Below are 22,599 nucleotides of genomic sequence, written 5' to 3'. Positions count from 1 at the left end.
TCTGGTTGGTGTCTCCTCTCCCTTTTATATACAAAAGATCAACTTTGGTGCACTCTCACCTTCTGTCCCCTAATGCTCCTGCTGACAATTGTCTTTCTCTCTCTGGGAAAACCGGCGATTAAACCCACAAGCACGGACACAACTTTTGCGAAATCAAATAAATGCCTTTTTTGGGAAAAAAAGAAAAATCCTTCATTGCTTTCAAGTGCAGTCACAGCACAAATTTAAGCATCAAAACAAACTTTTTTTTGTTATAAATATTTACTACATTATGGACAGAGACTTAGGATTCCATCTGTTCTATGGGATTTTCATTTCAGTAGAATCTTTTGAAACCAGATCAGCAAATCATTGTTACCATTGGCCACACATGGAAATATCTTGCTTAAACAGAACCCTGTGTTCAAATGGCATCTGTGATGAACCTGGAGTTTACCTACACAGAGCTGCAGAAGGCAGCAAAGATAAGAGAAGTGGGAACTGACTTATGGACAGTCAATCAAAAGGTTGCATTTCCTGGAAACTCCCTTCCGGCTCACTGGATCTGGGAACAGAGGTGAAGAGAGCAGATGGGACTGGTGTTGGTATTAAGACACTGCTGGCCTTCCTCCAACTCTTTGCCAATTTCTTTTTCTTTGCCAGATTTGTAAATACTTCTGAGGTAGAAGAGCAGAAGAAGGAGCCTGGTTATATTCTGCCCTTACATTTGGAAACCATGGTCCTGCATGCTTGAAGCATCTGAATCCTAATTCTTCAGTTATTTACTTGTAAAACAAGGCTAACAATGTTAATAAACTAAAGTGAAAAATACAACAAAACATTAAATAGAAACCTTCAGGGCCCTCATGGTTGGACAATGACCCTTCCTTTTCCTTGAAAGAAGATTAAATGAGCACATGTGGAGGTGCCCATAGACCACACCTCGATATTCTGATTCAGTGTAAGACCTGAGTAACTGTCCATCTCAGATGTCCTAGGGAAACCTAGGTGGAGAGCCATGGCCTTAAGCAAGACAAAGAACCAGCTTTCTTGATTGGGACCGGTTTCTAACTTCTGATCTGGAATTTTAATGGAAAAGCAAGTTCAGGCTACAGCAAGCAAGAGCAATCTGTACTTACAAAGCATTTTACAATAATTATGTTCATCCTTCCTTTATCCTTGACCACAAGTTTCGCTTTATGAGCCATACTTTCTGTCTGAGAACACAAACATAAAAAGGTTTATGCAGAGCCTCAATGGTTGAGATAGGATTGGAACCCAAAATATTTGTCATTCACAAGAGCTGAACAATACAATCCTTCTCAAACAGAATACCTACCAACAATCGGAATAATGGACTTGTACTGGTAATTTTGTCAAATTTGGCTCATAAATTATGTTTTAATATAGTATTTTAAGTTGGTTGAGGTAAAAAGCAAATATCAACCTTATGATTGATGTTTAAGAAGAAGTTGAATATGTCATTTGACCATTTGTAGAAATGATAAGGAACTTGTCCTCCAACACAGGTTTGTATTGGGAATAGAGCCTAACCCAATGGAATACACAAATGAAAGAAAACACTTTATAACAAACATAGGTTTCTAGGTGCAAAATAGGGAAAGATGAATAAGAGATCTTGGAAGATTCCTAGCGGTTTTATTTAATGAGAAAGCTAAAGTGTGCTTCTCCCAAAGGAACAGCAAGCTCTTCATCCAACCAGTTCATTCTAGGCTGAACTCACGAGACTTTGTTCTTTCATGTCTTGTTTTCATAACTTCTTTGTGTTAAAGATCCAGATTAGGAAAACAACCACAGAACAGTTATCTAGAAACTATCATCTGCTGAAAGTTTTATTTAAATGTAATTTGTAATTTGCTCCCTATTCTTCTATCAAATGATGGAATGCATGGAGATAATGTGTAACATGGTACAGAAATCATTTACTAAAGGTTATAAAGGGGCTAAGAGAATTCCAATACTAAGGCTCCTCCTCTAACACAATAATCTTTCCAAGTTGCTTTTATGTTATTCTTCCTCAGTCCAATGTGAAGAGATAAAGAAGAGAGTGTTCACCACTCTAGGTGCTTTGGCTGTAATTTTTGCAATGAAATATCATGGACAGTGTCATAATATAGAGGCATTTAATTAGAGCCATTTTACACATTGTAACTTACCAATGATTTTTGCATTCAGCATGCTTCGAACAGCTGAGTTTTTAAAATGTGGAGATTTGTTCACCACTAAATATCAATGGGCCTCCGCAGCTGCACATCCCCTTAAATCTGGCTTGTGGTGTAGCTTAATGAACCCCAGGAACAAGATAGAACCTAGGAAGCTGCAGCAAAGAAAAATACCCAACTGGAGAGGGTGTACACCCAGCCAGTGGAGGTGGCCCTGGGCCTGAAGGAAAGCAAGCAGTGAGCAAGAGTTTGCAGACAATCTTTGAGGGTTAGGGTACTCAGTCCCAAGCACAGTTGCATAAGAAGGCCACAAGAAGGCTCATGGCACTCAATTCAAGTTCCCTTTCCTGTCTGCTCCCATGGTAACTCCTCCTCTCCTATCGGGTATGAAATTCCCAGTGTTAAGGTTACTCCTCTAGCATCCATCGAAAAGGGAAGTCTACTGTCAACAGAAGGAAAATGTCACCTGCAAGGAAAAGGAGGCTGAAAGGGCCATCAACTCTCCTTGAATTTCCCTCAGTTGTTTTTTCTTCTTGATCTTTGAGTTTTTTTTTTTTTTGCTTTAATTATCAACACATATTGGTTGTACAGATAAATGGGTTTTACTGTGGCATTTCCACACATGCATATATGGAGTTTTGACACGTCCCCTTCCCTCCTCCTGTTTTTTCCCTTAAGTATGGTCTGGTTATCCCTCCCTGTTCCTGGGCTCTGCATCTGAGGATTCGTTCAAGCACAGATGGAAAATATTGGGGGAAAATTGTGTCCGACTTTTTTGTTGTTATTATTCCCTCAACAATATAACAACTATTTATCTATTAGGTTGATAAGTAATCTAAAGATGATTTAAGACATATAAGGGTAAGTATGTGGTTTATATTGCAATTTTGACACCATTTTATATAAGGGTCTTGAGCATTGGAGGATTTTGGTACCTTTGGGGCATCCTGGAACCCATCCCTTATGTATACTGACCACTGTAAATATCCTTCTTTATCACAAAAACAAACCAAGTTCTCTCAACAACTCACGATCAGATTTTACAAAGAAGAAAAAGTATGAAAAATCACATTAATGCCACAAACCAGATATAAGCACTGTTAACAGTGTGAAACGTGAAGTAGGTCCTCTCAGTGTTCTTTCTAAGTGAGGATATCCTTTGACATATACTAGATGCGCACCTTTTATTATTTCCTTAAGATAGAGACTGACAGAGGATTGCCTCAAATGCAATGCATATTCTAAGGCTTTTTGATAAGTATTACAAAATTGTCCTCTGGAAAACCAATTATTTTATATTTGCATCAGAAAAACAGGAGTGACCATTTCCTAACACATTTACTTACAGAGAACATTATATTTAACTTGCTAGTTTTAAAGGTGGAAGTCATTTCACAGTTGTTTAAATTCAGATTACTTTAAAATTCTGCTTGAATTTTTACTTCCCTTGTCATCCCCCAGGGGATTGGTCCTCAGAGCACACTCCTTGAATATCCCCATTTCTCTGTCCCCTGTTTTAGCTCTATGGTAGCACTAGGGCAGGCTGACATTTTCCAAAAAGAGGTTACTGCAGAATGAATTGGAAACAAGAGGAAATAATTACAGAAAATTAAATAGCACAAAAAAATATGTATCAAAAGACTTAACTGAGGAAATCAGGAATACTTAAAATCAGAATGAAAGAGTAAAAGAAACTGAAGTTAAAATGTAAAGGACCGGGTATTGTAAAGTTTCTAAGCTGCAAAGCCTGAGTTAAAATGTAAAGGACCAGGTATTGTTAAGTTTCTAAGCTACACTCAAAGCCTGAAATTCCTGTAGCTGTTAAGAAAATTCCCGGGACTGCCCATTAGATATGTGTAGGAATCCCCCCTGACCACTTAGTTGCTTAACAACCTGGACCCAGTGCAGCTCAGCACGTAGGCACCTCAGGGCCTAAACCAATCAGTTTGAATGTATACCCCGCTTTAGGACTGACCTATCACCCCCACCCGACCTGTTCCCGCCAATGAATGTACTAATCATGTTTGAGAGTTGTTGTTTGATTTTCCCGCGCCTCATAATGATTTGCTCTGATGTATGCAAAGCCCCCGCCCTCCCCAAAAAGTGTACTTATGCACTGCTTAACCCCTGCTCTGGGCTCTGGGCCGCTCTCCCTTCTTGAGTGAGCACGGAGCCCCAGCGCGCTGGATCTTCAATAAACCCCTTTTGCTGTTGCATGAGACGGTCTCTTGGTGGTCTCTTCCTCCATCGTTCGCCGGTCCCTTACAAGAAAAGACCTTTCCAAATTTTTGCACCCCATCTTGCCTGGATTTCTCTGTTTCTTATAGAACTTAACTGCTTAAACTCCTTCTCTTTAGAGATAAATTCTGCTTAAAGCTGCAACATATAATTGGTCCAAAATTTCAAACTCTCAGAAGTCTGTTCTCACAATTATGATATATTTGTGTTTGGGGGATGGAGGTGGGGGTCAAAAATGGCACAATAGGGCTGGGGATGTGGCTCAAGCGGTGGCGCGCTCGCCTGGCATGCGTGCGGCCCGGGTTCAATCCTCAGCACCACATACCAACAAAGATGTTGTGTCCGCCGAGAACTAAAAAATAAATATTAAAAATTCTCTCTCTCTCTCTCTCAAAAAAAAATGGCACAATAAATTACACTTGGTTACACATTTAACAAATTGCCTCTGTGTAAGACAGAATTAAATGCAATTGTGAAGAATTTGAGCCAGGTATTGAAGAAAGGCCCAGAAAACCCATATCTTGAAAGAAAAAGCAATGAGTCAATATGTGAATGTATTTTTTGCTAAATAAGAGTACGACACAATTTTTATTATCAAAGTAAACCACTGGTCTTAAAAGAGTTTTGAGGAGTGTATCATTCAGGACTATGTGAATTTTTGCTAATATGAACGTAGGGCCTGGTTGATCACTGTTGGAAGCTAGACTACTAGAATGGGAGTTGCTGATTGGTTGACTTTCAGACAGGGGAGGCTGTCACTGATTGGCTGACTTTCATAAGGGCATTTACTGAAATTGGGATGGGCTTGAAATTGGTTCTGGTGAGTCCTCCTTCGTGGCTTAGGACAACTGCCAAAGAATTATTCTCCTTTCTTGAATTTGAAGGGCAGGAACATTTTATTCTCACTTAGTTGTCTATAAGAGATATAGGGTTTATTTGTTTTGTTTTGCTTTGCATTAATTACATGTGTTTCAGTAAAAGTGGACAAACGTTAGATCCACTTGAATTACCAGAATCATTAACGTCTGGTATCTGAATTCCAACTACTTCCAAAGTACTTTGTGATAACCTTCAGACATGTTTATTAGAATGGCCTCCCGGAGTAATAAAATTAGATGTTGCTTGTAAATAATTTGTGAACCTTGTTTTCTTACAGTTGGGGAAACTGAAGCCCAGAGGCTTCAGATTCCTAGAAGATGCATCTTTCTCTGCCTTCCTACCAATCTCTTGATACCGTACTTTTCTGGCATCTTTTGATGGGAATCTGGTCAATGAATAGGAGGAAAAACTGTATCAATAATTCATTAAGAGACGTCATGCATAGTATTTAATAAAATATAAATTAAATGTAAATGGCACAGTTAACATTAGTATTAAACAAAGTAACTTTAAATAGTAGTACCAACTATTAAGAATATATGCATATTTGTCCTAATCCATTTTGTGCTGCTAAAACAGGATACTGGAGGTTGGGTTATTTTACTAAACAAAGTTTTTTTTTTTCTTACAGTTCTGGAGAATGGGAAGTTTAAGATCAAAGAGCTGGGATCTGGTAAGAACTGTCTTACCACATCTTCTATGATAGAGAGTAAGATAGAGAACTCAACCCTAAAACCCTTCTTTAAAGACAATGAAGACATCCATCAGAGCTTTGACTCATCACCTAATAACCTCATAAAAGACCCACCTTCCAATGTCATTATATTAGCAATTAAATTTTGACCTTCAACATTTAAACCATGATAATATTCCTCTAGCTTTGATATAAGAAATATTTCCTGTTTCTACCTTATTTCCTAACATGAAAAAAAGGGAAACAGAGGGGAGGAAAAAGGAATTTGGAATGAAGTGCTCTGATGAAGAGGAAGAAGAGTGGACCAGGGTAGGAAGGACTGGAGTGAGAAAAAAGGTAACGTGAAGATGCAAACAGCCAATTTATGATCCATACAAATAAAATAAAACGTGGTTATTAGATATAAAGCCATCTGGTCCCGGGAATACAGAGAAGTCGGAGATGAAGGAATGGGGTGTTGCATGGTCAAGCGGATGCCTTTGCTGCTTCATCTAAGGAAGCTCACCTTGTGCTCCTGCAACCAGGCTAAAGAAGACTCACAGCCCCTGTCCCCTCCTCCCTCACTCTGCCTTTCCCTGCTGGTCCATGTCACAGTTCCCATGTCACTCTCTTCTCTTCCCTCTTTCGATCTTTTGCACACAGCAGCCAGTTGCTTTTTGAAAACCCAGGTCTGGCTCACTCACTCTCCTTCAAAGGCTTGCCATTGCTTTTTGGCATAAAATCCAAAATTTCTTAAGTGACCAATAAGTAAGATGGATATATATAATCTATCATCCCAGTGGCAGCACTAGGAGAGAGAAAAGGGGTGCTATTCCTGGAACCATCTGGAAAAAACTGAGACAGGTAGTTCCCCCACCTACAGGGCTGTACATGATCCTGTCTCTGCCTGTTTTCCACTTTGACCTTTTGCTTCCTTTCCCCTCACTCATTGTGTTTCCTTTACACTGACCTTCTGTCCTCAGATGCCCGATTCTTTCTCACTATAAAGCATCTGCAGATTCGGTTCTTTCTGTCTGCACCACTCATGCTGCCCTTACCCAGGGTCAATTTCTGCTCATTCTGCAGGGTCGGCTTTTGTGGTGTGTGTGTGTGTGTGTGTGTGTGTGTGTGTGTGTAGTATAATCATTTTTATTTATGGCTCAGTTACATCTCCTGGTGATCTCATCTTTTGTTCAGTGCAAAAGCCTTCTTATGCTCTTCTCCAGAACTTTCTTTTTGATCAACAGAACAAATTCCTTGACTGCCCAAACTAACCAAACTGCTCCTATCATAATCTCTCACTAGTGCTAACATACAGGAAAAATATCCTGTATGTTAAGTTTCACTGTTAGTTATTTTGTATTTCTTTGTAGGGTTGTTTGTTTAATGTCCATCTTCTCTTCCATGTGTGTGCTTCCAAAGACAGATACTATGTGTTGGTATTCAATCTTCATTCCTATGTTATAGCAGTGTGCAGGGCACATGGTAAGTTCTCAAAATATTATCTACTACATAGGTACATTTCTTGAATGATGGATTGATATGCAGATGGGTGGTTAAGAAGAGAAAGCACTTACCAAAGTGTGTAGGGAGAGGGCAGTATAAATGCTTTAGACTTCTGCTGGACCCATTCAAAGGTTGCAGAATTTCCCCCCGAATATGTACCAATCAGCTTAGGCTCAGCACATGCCCAGGATCTCAGCAATTGACAAAAAAAAAGGTTAATTTCTTTCTCACATTGCATATCTATTGTAGGTTGGCTGTGTGTCTTCTTCAACCCGATTGTTGTGGCCGTCCCTTTTCCAAACATTACTTGTCTTTTTGCCCAGGGAGAGAGAGCATGTGAGAAACATGACGTGTGGTTCCTTGATGCTCTACTCAGAAGGAACATTATTTCTGCTTCCATTTCATTGGCCAAAGCAAGTGACAAGGGGCAGAGATGTTAGAATCCTTTTATTAGGAGACATCTGCTGAAAGGTACATATAGCAATCAACATTTTGAAATATGCTATTCTCTAATTTATAGTTTGTAGGTATCTAATACTTTTGGTAGATAAAGAGAGTTTTCTTGCTTGTATATTTTAATAAGGCCTGGTAGATAAACAGAAAATGTGATGACTAATTTTAGTTTTGGGGAAACCAGGGCTCTACAAAATGAGGCGGTAACTCAACATTAAGGAGCGCACTACCCGAGAGTTTTAACTAGTCTACTATTACAGCCCCTCTATGAGATTCTATTTCCTTTGCACCCCGGCCCAATCCTTTGAGCCATCCTTATGCTTTATGATAGCCTCCAAAACCTTTTACACTTGTGGGAGTTCCTTTCATATTAAAGGTAGATTTTTCTGTGGAAGAGAGAGAGAAATGCAAATGCACAAAATCCAACCTGCTTCTAGTAGACAAATTCTATATTTAACATCTTCCACAGACCATTAATATCTCATTTCATAGAAGAAAATTGAAGTGTTCTACTGGGTGGGTTGGCCAGTCACTCTCCTGCCTCCTGCCTCCATCTAGTTCTGGGGGAAGAAGACTCTAATGAGGATTAAACTCAGCCCACCGGTGTGATCCATGCCTTCCCTCATTTTAAAGTGAAAATGACAGAAATCCTGAAAAAATTAAAAAGCAAGAGAGATCGCAGCCCTTATAATTGAATTAACATCTGCTTTGTCTAGATGTTATCCGTAGTTTTGAGGCATGAAGTGAACCTCTCTTTGGAAATGGAATGATATTTAAGGAATAGAAGTCTGTGACCAAGAATGGGATGGAGCATGACTGAGACAAAGCTTGGGCATGTGGCAAGCTAAGGAGCCTCTTTAAAAATGTCTTTGGTCAGCAAATGTGCAAAATAAGGGATTTTTTTCTTTTCCTTCTGGCAAATGAGTCTTTGATCCTATAACCTTCATACATATTTAACTGCAGTTGACTTCAATTGACCTCAACTACCTGCAACCCCATTTAGCTTATTTCCATTGTGCCAAAAGCAAAATCAGAGTTAAAACTAGAAAGTGGGAGCAAAATAGGCTGAAAAGGCAGACATTGTGTAATAACAATTCTGCAAGCAGCGAAACTCCGCAGTTACGATCACCCAGGGAAATCTTGGAGTCATGGAATGGCCATCCATCTTAAGGAGATGCCTGCACTGTGCCCTGTCTGCTTACGAAACACTCAACTATTTCTGAAGCTGAAGAGAAAGAGGGTTGAACATCTCTTTATTTTATTAAAGTTTTGATTTTCAGCTTTATCTCAATGTGATGTTTACTACCAGAGCAATGAGGTTCACTTTCAAGGAGTACCCACAGGAGGAGGGTGGTTATTTCTATTTGAGGCGGGCAGCATCCACCACGGAACTGGGGCATCAGATGTTAGAGAATGTCAGCATTGCCATCCAGTTGTCACCATTAGCAAGTGACTCAGGTTCACAGTAAAACCCAATGAATCTTCATCCCATTCTAAGTGTTTTGAGGAAGACTATCCCTTTGCCTAACCCCCTTGGTATAAATTAGCTAAGGGATGAATAAATAAGAAAAAAACTACTTAGGAGCAAGAGTTAAAGAAATTGAACAAAGTCAGTACAGCTGTATGCTGTGGTGACTAATATGTCGACCATATCAGTCAGTTTATCTCTAAGGTCCTCATAATCTTAGATCTCACAGTGATAACTTCACATGGGTACAGCACCTGGACTTCACAGGATTTCACATGATCTGTACTGACCACTTGCCTGATTCCATTGACAGAATCTACTTTACATCTGAGTGTTGAAGTTTAGGGTTGAAATTGTTTTGTTTTGTTTTGTTTTTAAACTCAAGATGTGCCAGGAAGCCAGACATCATTTTGCACGCCTGTATTCCCAGAGGCTGAGTTCAAAGTCAGCCTCAGCAAAATTAAGGCACTAAGCAACTCAATGAGACTCTCTCTCTAAATAAAATACAAAATAGGGCTGGAGATGCAGCTCAGTGGGCGAGTGCCCCTGAGTTCAATCCCTGTAACAACAACAACAACAACAATAGTAACAACAACCAAAAGATGTGCTTGGCATGGTGGTATATGCCTGTAATCCCAGCTACTCTGGAGACTGAGGCAGTCAGATCACAAGTTTGAAGCCAACCTGGGCAACTTACCAAGACCCTGTCTCAAAATAATATAAAAAGGGCTGAGGATATAGTTCAGTTGTAGAACACTTGCCTAGCATGTATGATGCCCTGGTTCAATCCCCAGTAGTGCAAAAAAAAAAAAATTAAAAATAAACTTGAGATGCTTGATATGTTTAATCAGGATGTTTTAATAGTTTATTTGCATAAACACAGTTAATTGTAGTAATGACTACAGGTTATAAATCTTTACCCCAACTTTTTTTTTTAAACTGCTGAATATAGTTCTTCTCTCTTTAATCTTGACCTGTGCTACTCTGTTTCTATTTTTCAAGAAATAACACCAGCTTGATGGCTGGAGGTATACACTTAACCTTAGACATACACTTAACCTTCGTGAGTCCAGGAAAAAACCAATGACATTATCCCACTTTTTATACCTCTATGTACTTCATATTCCATCTTATTCTGGGTATACAATATGTCTGTTTTTCTCCAAAGAGGTAATATGCTGTCCTTGTTGGTAGCAAAATATGGCAAATTTTTTTTTAAAAAAGAAAATCCACAAAGTTCCAAATAGTGAATTTTAGGCTTTGTGGGCAACACATATATCTTCTCAATTCTTCCTTTGTAATGTGGAGGCAGCCATAAACAATACAGAATCGAATGGGCATGTTAAAATAAAACTTTATTTTTTAAAAAAAGGCAGCTGGCCCCATTTGGCCTACAGGCTATAGTTCTGTGCCAACTGTGTCAGTCCTTGGCATAGAACATGGATTCTGCAACCATACTTCCTCACACTCTGGCTCTATCCTCTGGGGGAAGGCCACTAACCTCTCTGTGCCTTAATTTTCTCATATTTATGGGAATATTAATAACACCTGCTCTCTAGGAATGTTTTGAAGATCAAGCTAGATGATAACTTTCTAAGGTTGGCTAAATCTGTGTCTTAAATCAGATTTTTAAAAATCACATAATGTATTGAAAGGAATAAAAGGATGGTTCTTGAGACCCCCACAGTCTCCCCCACTCTCCACAGCACATACTACAATGCAAACTGTAGAGATGCTCAATGCGTATGAGTTGAAATATTCTAGCTTGCTTTGTCTTTCTATTTTTGTAAGGAAAACTAATTTCTCTTCTTACTCCTTCACTCGGACAAATATATCAGTAGTTATTTTCCCTACTGCTGCAGCAAAATTATATTTTGAGCTGCTGCAAACCAATATGCTCTCCCTCCCCACCCCGCCAATTTATGGTTTAGACCAAGACTTTTAAAGGAGACTTTTGTAAAATTACCAAAATTACCATAGTATTGGCAATGAGCAAATCTTTTGTTCTTCTGAATTATCTCCCTGATGACAGGCTATGAGACCCACCCGCCCAGGAATTATCCTCTCCCATGAATTTTCATGCTTGTCTGCAATCCCCTCCTCCATGGTATAAGTGTAACTTGTGACCCACTTTTAAACAGTGAATGATGGCAAAGGTGATGGAATGACTGAAGGTTGTAAACCTTCTTTTTTCTGGAAGACTCTTCACCGACGCTCCCTTCCTGGTGATACAGTAAGTTGCCTATGACAAGAAACTGGGGGTAACCTCCAGTTGACATCCAGCAAGGCACGGAAGCCCACAGACGATAGTTCACAGGAAACCCAATCCTGCCAACACCCTGTGAACCGGATCTCCCTCAGTCAAGCTTCAAATGAGACCCCAGAACGGCTCAGCACCTTAATTATGGCCTCATGAGAGACCTGGAGCAGGGTTCAGGACACCTAGCACAGCTCATAGATTCCTGTCTCACAGAACCTGTGAGATAATAAATGTGAATTATACTAAACTGTAAAATTTATGATGCTCTTATTATGTAGAAATAGATAATGAACACAATATCAGTCCATTAAATTAAAGCAACAATTATTCCACATATTTATAAAGGTTTCTTATCCATGATTTGGTTTGTATTTAAGATTTTACTTGCTTTTTTTTAATACTGGGGAATAAACTCAGTGGCACTCAATCACTGAATCACGTGCCCAGCCCTATTCTGTATTTTATTTAGAGACAGGATGTCACTGAGTTGCATAGCAACTCATTTTTGCTGAGGCTGGCTTTGAACTTGCAATCTTCCTGCCTCAGCCTCCCAAGCTGAGGTTTACAGGTGTGTGTCACCACGTCCAGCCGGCAACACTTGATTTTTAGTGGTCTTATGCTAGTGAACTTGGTTTACTGCCAAAACTATGGTAATTAATAATCCACAACAACACTTGCATAATCCAGCCTTCTGGAAAAGTCAATTCCCCCAAAGATTTCTAAGTCTAGGAGACAATATCAGAGAATGAACAAACTCAAATATTTGTGACATACAACACGAATAAGAGAATCTGAAGATTGACTTGTTGCAACTGTTCTGTGATTGGTTGACTCATGACACAGAAGCAAGAAGTTAGTAATTTCTAACCAGGTGGACAAACAGTAGCTGAGCTTGCTGGGTGTTAGTATCATTGCTCCTATTCCATTTAATCATGACCTCATACATAATCTGGTCAGTGTTTGGGCAAGGGACTTTGGGCACAGCGATAACCTGAATTAGCATCTTGGGTTCTAACGGTTTTAATGTATACTAACATTTTAAACCACTAACTTCCCATTGTGCATGCTTTAAACTCTGGGGGTTAAAAGATTCGAGATAACTAAGTCACAATAAGTCAGGTCTGTTTTCTCTTCCTTGTCAATGAGAATGGGCAGGTGTAATCATGCATGGACTGCATCACTTTATCCCATGCTAGGGTGGTGTGAGAAGACCCTTCCATCTACAGACAGATCTGTTAGAGGCAGATTTCCTACACTTGGCACTGCTTTCCCTTGTTTCTATAACCCAAGGGGTAAGAGAGCCCTGTTTAAGTGGAATCGTGGTGATAGTGTAGATGCAGGATGTGGAGTCATTTGTTATAATATTTGTGTTTCCCTGAATATGGGGACTGGATCTCCAGTTTCTGATACCCACTGACATTGACAGGGCTGCTGGAAAGTTTGGCCCTTCACACAAGGATGTGGTGCAAAACAGCTGGGCCCGTCTCTTGGACAGTTGGCTCAGTTTATGAGGCAGTCTGGTATTTTAATTTCCAGAGGACTGAAGATGAACAGTGATCTTTCTTCTTCTCCTCACCTAGGACCTTAGAGGACAAACTTATACAAAAGGGTAGAAGGAAGTCATGATACAAGAATAACAAAGGTTATTTCATTCAAGGCTTTGGGGAAGATTTCAGACTTCCGTCACCAATATGCAACAGGCACAGACTGAGAAGATGGCTGGGGCAGTGACTTTGCATTCAGTCAAAGGTCACAGAATGAAAATTTTTAAAAAAATATCTTTTTATTTATTTATTTATTTTCTTATGTGGTGCTGAGGATCAAACCCAGAGCCTCACGTGTGCAAGGCAAGCACTCTGCCACTGAGCTACAACCCCAGCCCAACAGAATGAAATTTTTAGCCAAGCCTTCTATGGAGTCACCTTTATGGATCTGGGGTTCTCCTTAACTGATCGACCACTTTGCATCTCCTCTTGGCTTTGTAAAGAACTGCCTGATTGTGTCTTGGATTCCTATTAACTTTGTGCACATCTAATTGGAAGATTTCTTTGTTCATCTGCAAGAATCACTGATAAGCATAATCTGTGGATTCATCACGTCTAGACTGTTGGAACTCACTCTGCCTAACGACAACAGCATGAAAATCGTAGTTGATTAATACCGTGGTGCCTTTCTGAATAAACTCAAAAGCTTATTGTGGTGAAAGTCATTGCTTGCTAGATTGTTTTCCTGTTTAATTCAGGATTCTGTAAAGCATTCCAAGGCTTGTGTTACTGGGTGGATTTTGAGTCCAGTGGCTCCTGGAACTGTCAGGTTCCCTGCTGTCTCTGTGTGAACCAGACTGGAAAAGTGGTGCACCCAGATCTGCTAGGAGACCCAGCTGGGTCCCTACCATCCCCAGTGCAGAGAGAGGTCACTACTGACCCATCGTCCAAGACTTCTCTGCTGATTGCCATCTAATTATTTTCTTGGCTGCTATCTTGTGTGTAGACGGATGTGCTCTCCACCACAGTGTAGGTCAACCTAACCACACTTTCAAATTACTAGAAGAGAACCTGTAGGGGATTTATGGTAGACAGTTAATGTGAGGCTTTGATTGTGCGTGTATATGTGAGAATGCTAGTTGTAAATTCTGTTTTTCTTGCTTGCAATTGGCTGTCACTTTTTTTTTAACAGTGTAATTGCATTAAACCAGTTCCTGGAACCATCAAACAATGAAGTACCTTCACCTAACACATCTGCTTGACTGCTCTTATAACTAACCCCTAGGTTACAATTGTGATATATTATTATCCCCAACAAACCACTGTCCTCTCTGCTCAAGCCAATGACTTCCCTGTCTCTGGGGTACCTGTGTCACTCTCAAAAGCAAATGTATTTAAGCTTCTAGGAAATCTTTTCAATGCCTAGCTACTTGCAATCAGCACAAAACTACCTATACTACCTGCCAGCTGCCTGTCTCTTCAGATCTCACCTCCCTGTTTCCTCACCATCCTCCTTGTCTCTCACCTGGGAACCTGAGAGAAAGAACTATGCACTCCACCAATACCCAATGAAACCAGTGTAATCAAAATGAGACCTTTTAACTGAATTACTTACCCCATTTGTATCAGTCAGTTTTTCATCACTATAATAAAACACCAGAGGCAATTAACTTTACAAAAAGAATAGGCTTATTTCAGATCATACTTTTGGAGGTTCCAAGGCATGGGGTCTACATGAGCTCAGCCCTGGGAAGGACCACATCACATTGTGGGGGCTATAAATGGTGGGAGATCATGCAGAAACAGGGTCACATCTCCACCAGGAGCAGAGATGAAGGAGACAGGCAGGACCAGGCTAGCGTCTTTGATTACAATCCTCTCTCCAGAACTCGAAGGGTTGCATGGGAACTACCTCATGCCCCTGATGATCTCCCATTTGATGCCACCTCCCAAAGGTCCAACCACAGTGATGCTGTTGTAAGCATCACTTACAACAGCATCACTCTGGGGACCAATTCTTTAATAACCATGCGTCCTTGGGGAGTCACAAATTGCAGCACCAGCCCACAACAGATCAAGAGGAAGAATGATCAGAGTGAGTCTGGTAGGCAAGTTGACCAACATGCTCGTCAGCTCAATGGCTCCTCTCTTGTATCCACTGGGAATTCCAAGGAGCGGTGCTGAAAACATGCCAGAAGGTGCATCATAATTAGGAAAGGGTTTTATTCACTGTTTGAGTTGGAAAAGTAAATAAATAAAAAGTCTGATATGATTTTCTGTTACCTTCTGAATTAGGTTCAAACAAAACCCATTTGCTTCTTTTCCCATGGCAATAGAGTAGCCTTTTTTAACTTTCTTTTCTCCAGAGTCCTGAGATCAAAGGAAGTCAGATTCTGTTGTGCTTGATACCAGGACCTTTCCCCCCCCTGAGCTGTTTCCAAGTGAATTGGATGAGGTCCAAAGGCCTGAGCTCCAGGCTCAGGATTACCGTGATTGCTTAGGATGTTCCAGGGTCAGTAAAGTGTGTCACTTTGGAAACCCCCTGACTGCTACATGAGGAGGAAAGTTACTGCTGATGGGTGCAGATGAGAGACTCTCTCCAGGATTCCTCCAACTCTTTAAGAAGGGTGTCTTGAGTGAAGGCAGAGCACTTAGGGCCCCTGGTCATGTTTCCTATGTGTGGCAGAATAGTTTTGAAAGAGCTCTTCCTGTCCTGCAGGGCATCTCCATTCTTTTAGATGGAGCACAAGTTCTGTTCCTGCAGGGACCTTCTCTGACTTTAATAGGTTGGGACAGTTCCCCCATTCTCCCACAGAGCTCCGTGTTTTGTCCTCTGGATGCACCGACCTAGCTGTATCATCATGCTCTACTCCTGGGTCTGTTGCCTCCCATAGATCGTGAGCTCCTGGAGGCAAGGATAATCCAAATCTTCTGCATTTTTTTTTTTAAATTCTAGCTTCTGCCATGGGGGCTGGCACACAGTGGATACTCATTTAACAAATATCTTTGAATTTATTGATGAGTGAATGACAACAAAGAATACCCAAAGTAAAAATGTTCTTCCAATGAAAGTAAATATTCTAGAATAAAATTGCTCCCCGGATTCACCTCTGACATGCACAGACCATGGAGTCGCTTGGATTCCTAGGAAGGGAGGTAGACACATTTAACCTGTGCTGCAGGGGAGTCAAACATGACCAATCCCAGGTACTCCATGTCCCTGGGCAGAGGCAGAAAGCGACTGAGACTGCTGCCAATCCTGGGTCCCGTCCTGCAGCAAGCCCCTCATGCTTGCAGCTGAAGTTTCCAGTTTCCTGTGATCTCTGCCTTGATTCTCCATTCACTGCATAGAGAAGACAGTGTCCCACATGGATGAGTTCTGGGGAACGGGCAGCACTGCTTGCCTTTCACCACTGATGCATTCCAGGGATACAGATGAGGTTGCAGGAAAATATAAAATGGATTTTGATCATCTTGAACGGTCTCTAATCAACAGAGATGCTTAATTATTCTCATTTGCGTTATATCTCCTCCGCACTCACAGCTTGGGGCTTGTGCTACCTCTGTTCCTCCTATTCCTTTCCTCTGAGCTAAGGCACAACCTGTGGGCCTTGTTCCCAGGCAAAGGCAAGTTGGCCTTCCCACCTCTGTCCCCAGACTTACTTCTGCCTTTGTAGAGGCTTTATAGAAATTTCAGGACACAACCACAAAGACTCCCCCAACTTGTAGGAGGGCTCATAGATAGTAGGTAGGTAGGTAGGTAGATAGATAGAAGGAATATAGACAGATAGATGATTGACAGAAAGAAAAATAGAATGAATTATCAGTTGGAATCACCCACCTTAGCAGGCCCAGGGCAGTGGATAGAGAGGACTTCCCAAATGCTGTCCTGTAAACTTGGCCATCCTCAGTTTTGACAAACAGGTAGGAATGGCCCCTCCCTCTTTTTATACCCTTCTAAGGGCCCTTGGTCTTTATCTCCCCAAGGCAAGGTTCTTTATGGTTAGAACTCGGAATCCACTTCTAACTGTGAAAGCTGAAGCTGGGCATGTGTTATGTTTTGGATGTGAGGTGTCCCCCAAGCACTCACATGTGAGACAATGCAAGAAGATTCAGAGGAGAAATGGTTGAGTTGTGAGAGTCTTAACCCAATCAGTGAGTTAACCCCCTAATCAGGAATAACTGAGTGGTAACTGAAGTGGTAGGGTGTAGCTGGAGGAGGTGGGAATTGGGGCCTGGTTTGGGGTATACAATTGTATCTGTCAGGTGGACTCTGTCTCTGCTTTCTGATCATGATACGAGCTGTTTCCCTCTGCCGCTTACCTACTCCATGATGTTCTGCCTCACTTTGAGCTCTGAGGCATGGAGACTGCTCTCTATGGATTGAGACCTCTGAAACTGTGATCTCTCAAATAAACCTCTCCTCCCTATAATTGTTCTGGTTGGATCTTTTAGTTGCAGCAGTGAAATAGCTAACTAAAACAGCATGTGTCCTCAGCTTGGTCACTTGACACCTAAAAGACAGCTGCAATGTATCCTCAACTGCTTGCAGGAAGAGGTGGGGCTCAGTAATGCCAGGGTGGTGGGGGGATAGGGTGCACACATTTCTCCTCCCTCACCTCTGAACCTCTTTAGCTCCCCTCCAATTTTCCAAGCCCTCTAAGAGTTGGTAAGCCCTCCAATAAAGGCCCAAATTGCTATTTATATACAGTTTTAAGAGTAATAGTTGTAAAATACTTATTATGAAAAACATCAGCCCTTCTTCTTTCTCTTATCCCCTACCCAATGACATCCTGTCTCCCAAGTTAAAATGTGAATCATTTGTTTTGTGACTACATTTTCAGTGTTTATCTTATTGGAAGTATAAAGTATATATAGTAAATGTACATCTGTACATATACTATATCACAGTTATAATATATTCAGGAAATTTTTAAAATCAAGTACAGGATACATCCAGGAAGTCTAATATACAAATAATAAAAATTGCCGAAAGATGGAGTGAATTTTTTTACAATCTTCCCATCTGAAGTCAACAATTGCCTCATTAATTCCTGTGCATGATGTTGTACCTATCCATCTGTTAGGGTCTGAGTCTGGAATGTCACCCAGGTCTCATGCATTCAGAGGTGAGGCTTTTGAGAATGGATTGGCTCATGAGGGCTCTCCCCTCACCAGGTCCACTGATGGATACATGGACTCCTGGGATCACTGGTGGTGTGCCCTGGAAGGGTTCATCTTCTTTCTGGTCCATTTCCTCTCTTCTTCTGCTTCCTGGCTACCAAAGCTGAGCACCTTTCCTTTGGCACGCCCTTCTGCCATGATATTCGGCCTTACCTCAGACCCAGAGGAATGGAGCCGGCCTACCATGGACTGACACCTCTGAAAAACATGATCCAAAATAAATTTTCCTTCCTCTAAGTTGTTCGTGTCAGGTCACAGACATGAAAAGGTGATTAACGTACCATCACCATTGCCAGACCTGTTGATAGAACTGTAAGTCTCTTCTCAGTATATATAGAACACTCTCCTGTGTGATGGAACAAACACATCCTCTAGGAACTTCTAGAGAAGCATTTGTGAGGTAAAATTTCTGAACTATTTTACTTCACATTTGATTGGCAGTTTGGTTGAGAATAGAATTTGAAGCCTTTTGCATGGAATTTTGAAAACATTAATTTATTGTGTTCACTTTTCATGTTGTTCTTAAGAAGGATGATACTTCCAGGCCCAATGATGGCCCATGTCTGTAATTCTAGCAGCTAGGGAGGCTGAGGTAGGAGGACTGCAATTTGGAGGTCAGCCCCAGCAAATAAGAGAGACCATAGGCCACTTATTGACATCCTGCCTCAAAGTAAAAAAAAAAAGAAGAAAGAAAGAGAGAAAAAGAAAAATAAAAATGGCTGGGGATATAGCTCAGTGGTAAAGCACCATGGGTTTAATCCCCAGTCTAGAAAAGAAAGAAAGAGAGAGCTAGTAACATTTCAATTCTTGATATTTTGTACATAATACTTTTTCCTCTTGGACCTTTTAAGATATATATGTTGTCCTCTGTGTTCTAAATTTTCATGGTGATATGTTTTGGTCTGAGGTTGTTTTCTTTGTTGCTTTGTTTTATTTTTATTTTTTTAAATTATCCATCATGTTGCCCAAAGATTTCACCCTTTCAGTCAGAAACACTGGAGCTTTGGTTTGAGGAAATATTCTTGGTGTATCCTGTACTTGATTTTTAATATTTCCTGTATTATTTTTAGAATCATTTGACTTTGTGTGTGTGTGTGTGTGTGTGTGTGTATGTATATGCACTTGTACTCTGGGAAGTCATCCCAAACTTTTCCCTTTAATATTTTAATTAAACTTTAAAATATATTTCAATTTTATTTTTGGTTTTCAAAAGCTCACTTGAATCCTCTGAAAGTTATCAATTTTTTTCATTTATTTAGATCACACTGTTCTGGTTTAATAGATGGAATATCTTCTTTTATATCTCTGAGGATATAATCATAGTAAGTTTTTAAATGTTTGTTTGTTTTATGTATCCCAGTAGAGAATGTTCTGTTTCATCTTCCCCCAAGTTTCTTCGAATTGGGTGTCTTGGTCTCTGCGTTAGTTTTCAGGGGATTTCCTGACCAGGTACCTCAAAGTGGATGGCTTACAGGACAGGTTGTCCCCCAACTCTGAGGACAGATGTCAAAAAACAGGATGTTTGTGAGAGAAGGACTCTTCAGGCCTCTCACCAGGCTTTTGGATGACAGTGTCCTCCTTGTGTCTCTGTATATTTTCTTCCTTCTCTACAAGTCTCTTTGTCTTTATACGGAGTGTGGTTTCGTTTTCTTTCCTTTTTTTAAAGACACAGGGTCTCACAGGGTCTCAGTCCAAGCTGACTTTGACTTCCTGGGCTCAAGCAATCCTACTGCCTCAGCCTCCCTAGTGGCTCAGACTACAGATCTGCAACGCCAGACCCAGATATTAGTGTCTTTTTTTTTTTTTTTTCAGAATAAGGACATCAGTTATATTGCATAAGGTCCCACCTTCCTCCTGTATGATTTCATCTTAACTAATCACATTTGCAACCCCCTATTTCCAACTAAGGTCATATTCTGAGGTATTGTGCATTTGGACTTCAGTATATGAATTTGATGGGGACAGACAACCCATAACAAGTCCTGAGCTTCATTTGGGACTTTCTTTGGATGTTTGGCATGTGAACAGGGCACTGCTGTCGTATGTGTAAAAAAGGGCACGGAGAAGGAATTGGAAGTCCCACATGGGTGGAAATGGATTGCAGTGGGTTTCACTGGAATAAACTCTGCCTGGGCCACTGTATTACCAAGTATCTGTAGGTCTTTCTTACTGGGCTAATAAAAAAAACAAAACAAAACAGGAAAAAAATCAATCAATCAATCAGCTTTCCATGTTCTACCTGGAGGGTTTAAGCCTGGATGTCAGCATTCCAAGAGCTAATTATGAGATGGCAGCCATGGTTAGCAGCATTCAGATATAAACCTTAATTCAATCCTTATTGTCAATGTACTTTTTCTACCCTCATCTGTGTTCATTGTTCTAGAGTGTAGACAGTCCTGTTTTACTTTCTCCAAAGAACAAACAACCCATCTTCTGAGGCAGCTGCCTGCCTTTTCCTAGCAGGGGAGGGATTTAGGGGTCAAGATCTTACTCAACAGGTTTCAAGCCAGTCTTTTGGTTTCTGCTTCACCTTTTACCCTATAGCACCTATTGATATCAAATTGTATAATAGATCTCTCCGTTTTCTCTGTTGAAGGAATTCTCTTTCCTTAGATCTGCAGAGTCAGATATCAGCAGATCATTTTCTTTTCAGTTTCCAAAGGTTTTTTGATTTCATCTCTTTTCCTATTTTCATTGTCCTTGTGTGTTTATGACATTAAAAGCACAAGCAAACAAAAGCCCCTTCCTGTCCTACTGAGCCTTTAGTGCAGTTCCAATAGGGAGCCTGTTAATATCAGTTTCAACAGGTAAACCTAGGTATTCAACTCCCTTTGTATGACCAGAAATAAGGTAACACCTACTCACCCACCCCCACTCCCTGCCACCCCTTGTACTTGGAACAGCCAGAGCTGGTTTCCCCTGTGTGTTACAAAGAATCCAAGCTGGCAGGGGCAGAGAAATGGAGACAAGGGAGTGGAAGGAGAGCTAAAGTCACTATTCCCTCCTCATATATGCACACCCTACACTTTAGCCAAGCTCCTTGCTGATGCTCATAAAAGTCAGGCTGTTTCTTTCCTCAGTTTCTTTTCTTATACAGTTGTCTTAATTATAGGTGGGGCCACATCCTGAGATCCTGAGAACCATGTCCTTGGGTCAAGGACAAGCCTTGTTCAGACATCACAATATATACTCACACACACCTAGGAGGTAAAGTCAATCACTCCACGTGGTCTCTTGATATAATCAAAAGATGTGATAAGCTAGGCACAGTGGCATGTGCCCATAATCCCAGCTACTCAGAAGACTGAGGCAGGATCACAAATTTGAGACCACCCTGGGTAACTTATGAAGACCCTATCTCAAAATAAAATACAAAAAGGGCTGGGGACTTTGTTCAGTGTAGAGCACCCCTGGGTTCAATCCCCCGCATTTCACACACAAAGAAACAGACTTGGTAAACACAGATGGATGAGGTTATCACGGTTGGCATACTGTCTTGGGGTAAACTTTAATTTTTGTTTGTAAAAATTTATTTTTATCAGTAAAAGAAACTTTAATATAATGATAAAATGTATACAGTAGTAAATACATAAGCCAGTAACATGGTTGTTTAGTATCAATACCAAGTATTATGTACAGTCCGTAACTCTATGTGCTATACTTTTATATATAACTGGCAGCTCAGTAGGTTTGTCTAGCACAGCATAAGGAATGGGCGAGATGTGTATACCACAATGTTAGGACAGCCACAATGTCACTGGGTGTTATAGTTTGGATCTTAAATGTCCCCCAAAGGCTCATGTGTTAAAGCTTGATTCCCAGGCTGAACGATTGGGAGGTAGCGGAAACTTTAAGACCCAGGGCCTAGTGGAAAGCCATCTGGTCACTGGGGGCATGATATTTTTTATTGATTTTTTTAAAAAAATAAATGACAGTTGGTACAGAATAAAGGACACAGAGACTAACCCACAAAATTACAATTATATTAGACAAAGGTGCCAAAAACATGTACTGGAGAAAAGATAGCTTCTTCAACAAATGGTGCTGGGAAAACTGGAAATTCCTATGCAACAAAATGAAATTGAACCCCTATCTCTCACCATGCACAAAACTCAACTCAAAGTGGATCAAGGACCTAGGAATTAAACCAGAGACTCTGTGTCTAATAGAAGAAAAAGTAGGTCCTAATCTTCATTGTGTGTGTGGGATTAGGCCCCAACTTCCTTAATAAGACTCCTATAGGGCAAGAATTAAAATCAAGAATCAATAAATGGGATGGATTCAAACAAAAA

Source organism: Spermophilus citellus, assembly GCF_964194105.1.
Source record: "Spermophilus citellus genome assembly, chromosome: 12".
NCBI classification, from domain to species: Eukaryota; Metazoa; Chordata; class Mammalia; order Rodentia; family Sciuridae; genus Spermophilus; species Spermophilus citellus.
The sequence above is the reverse complement of the archived record's forward strand: the minus strand, read 5'-3'. Positions refer to the sequence as shown.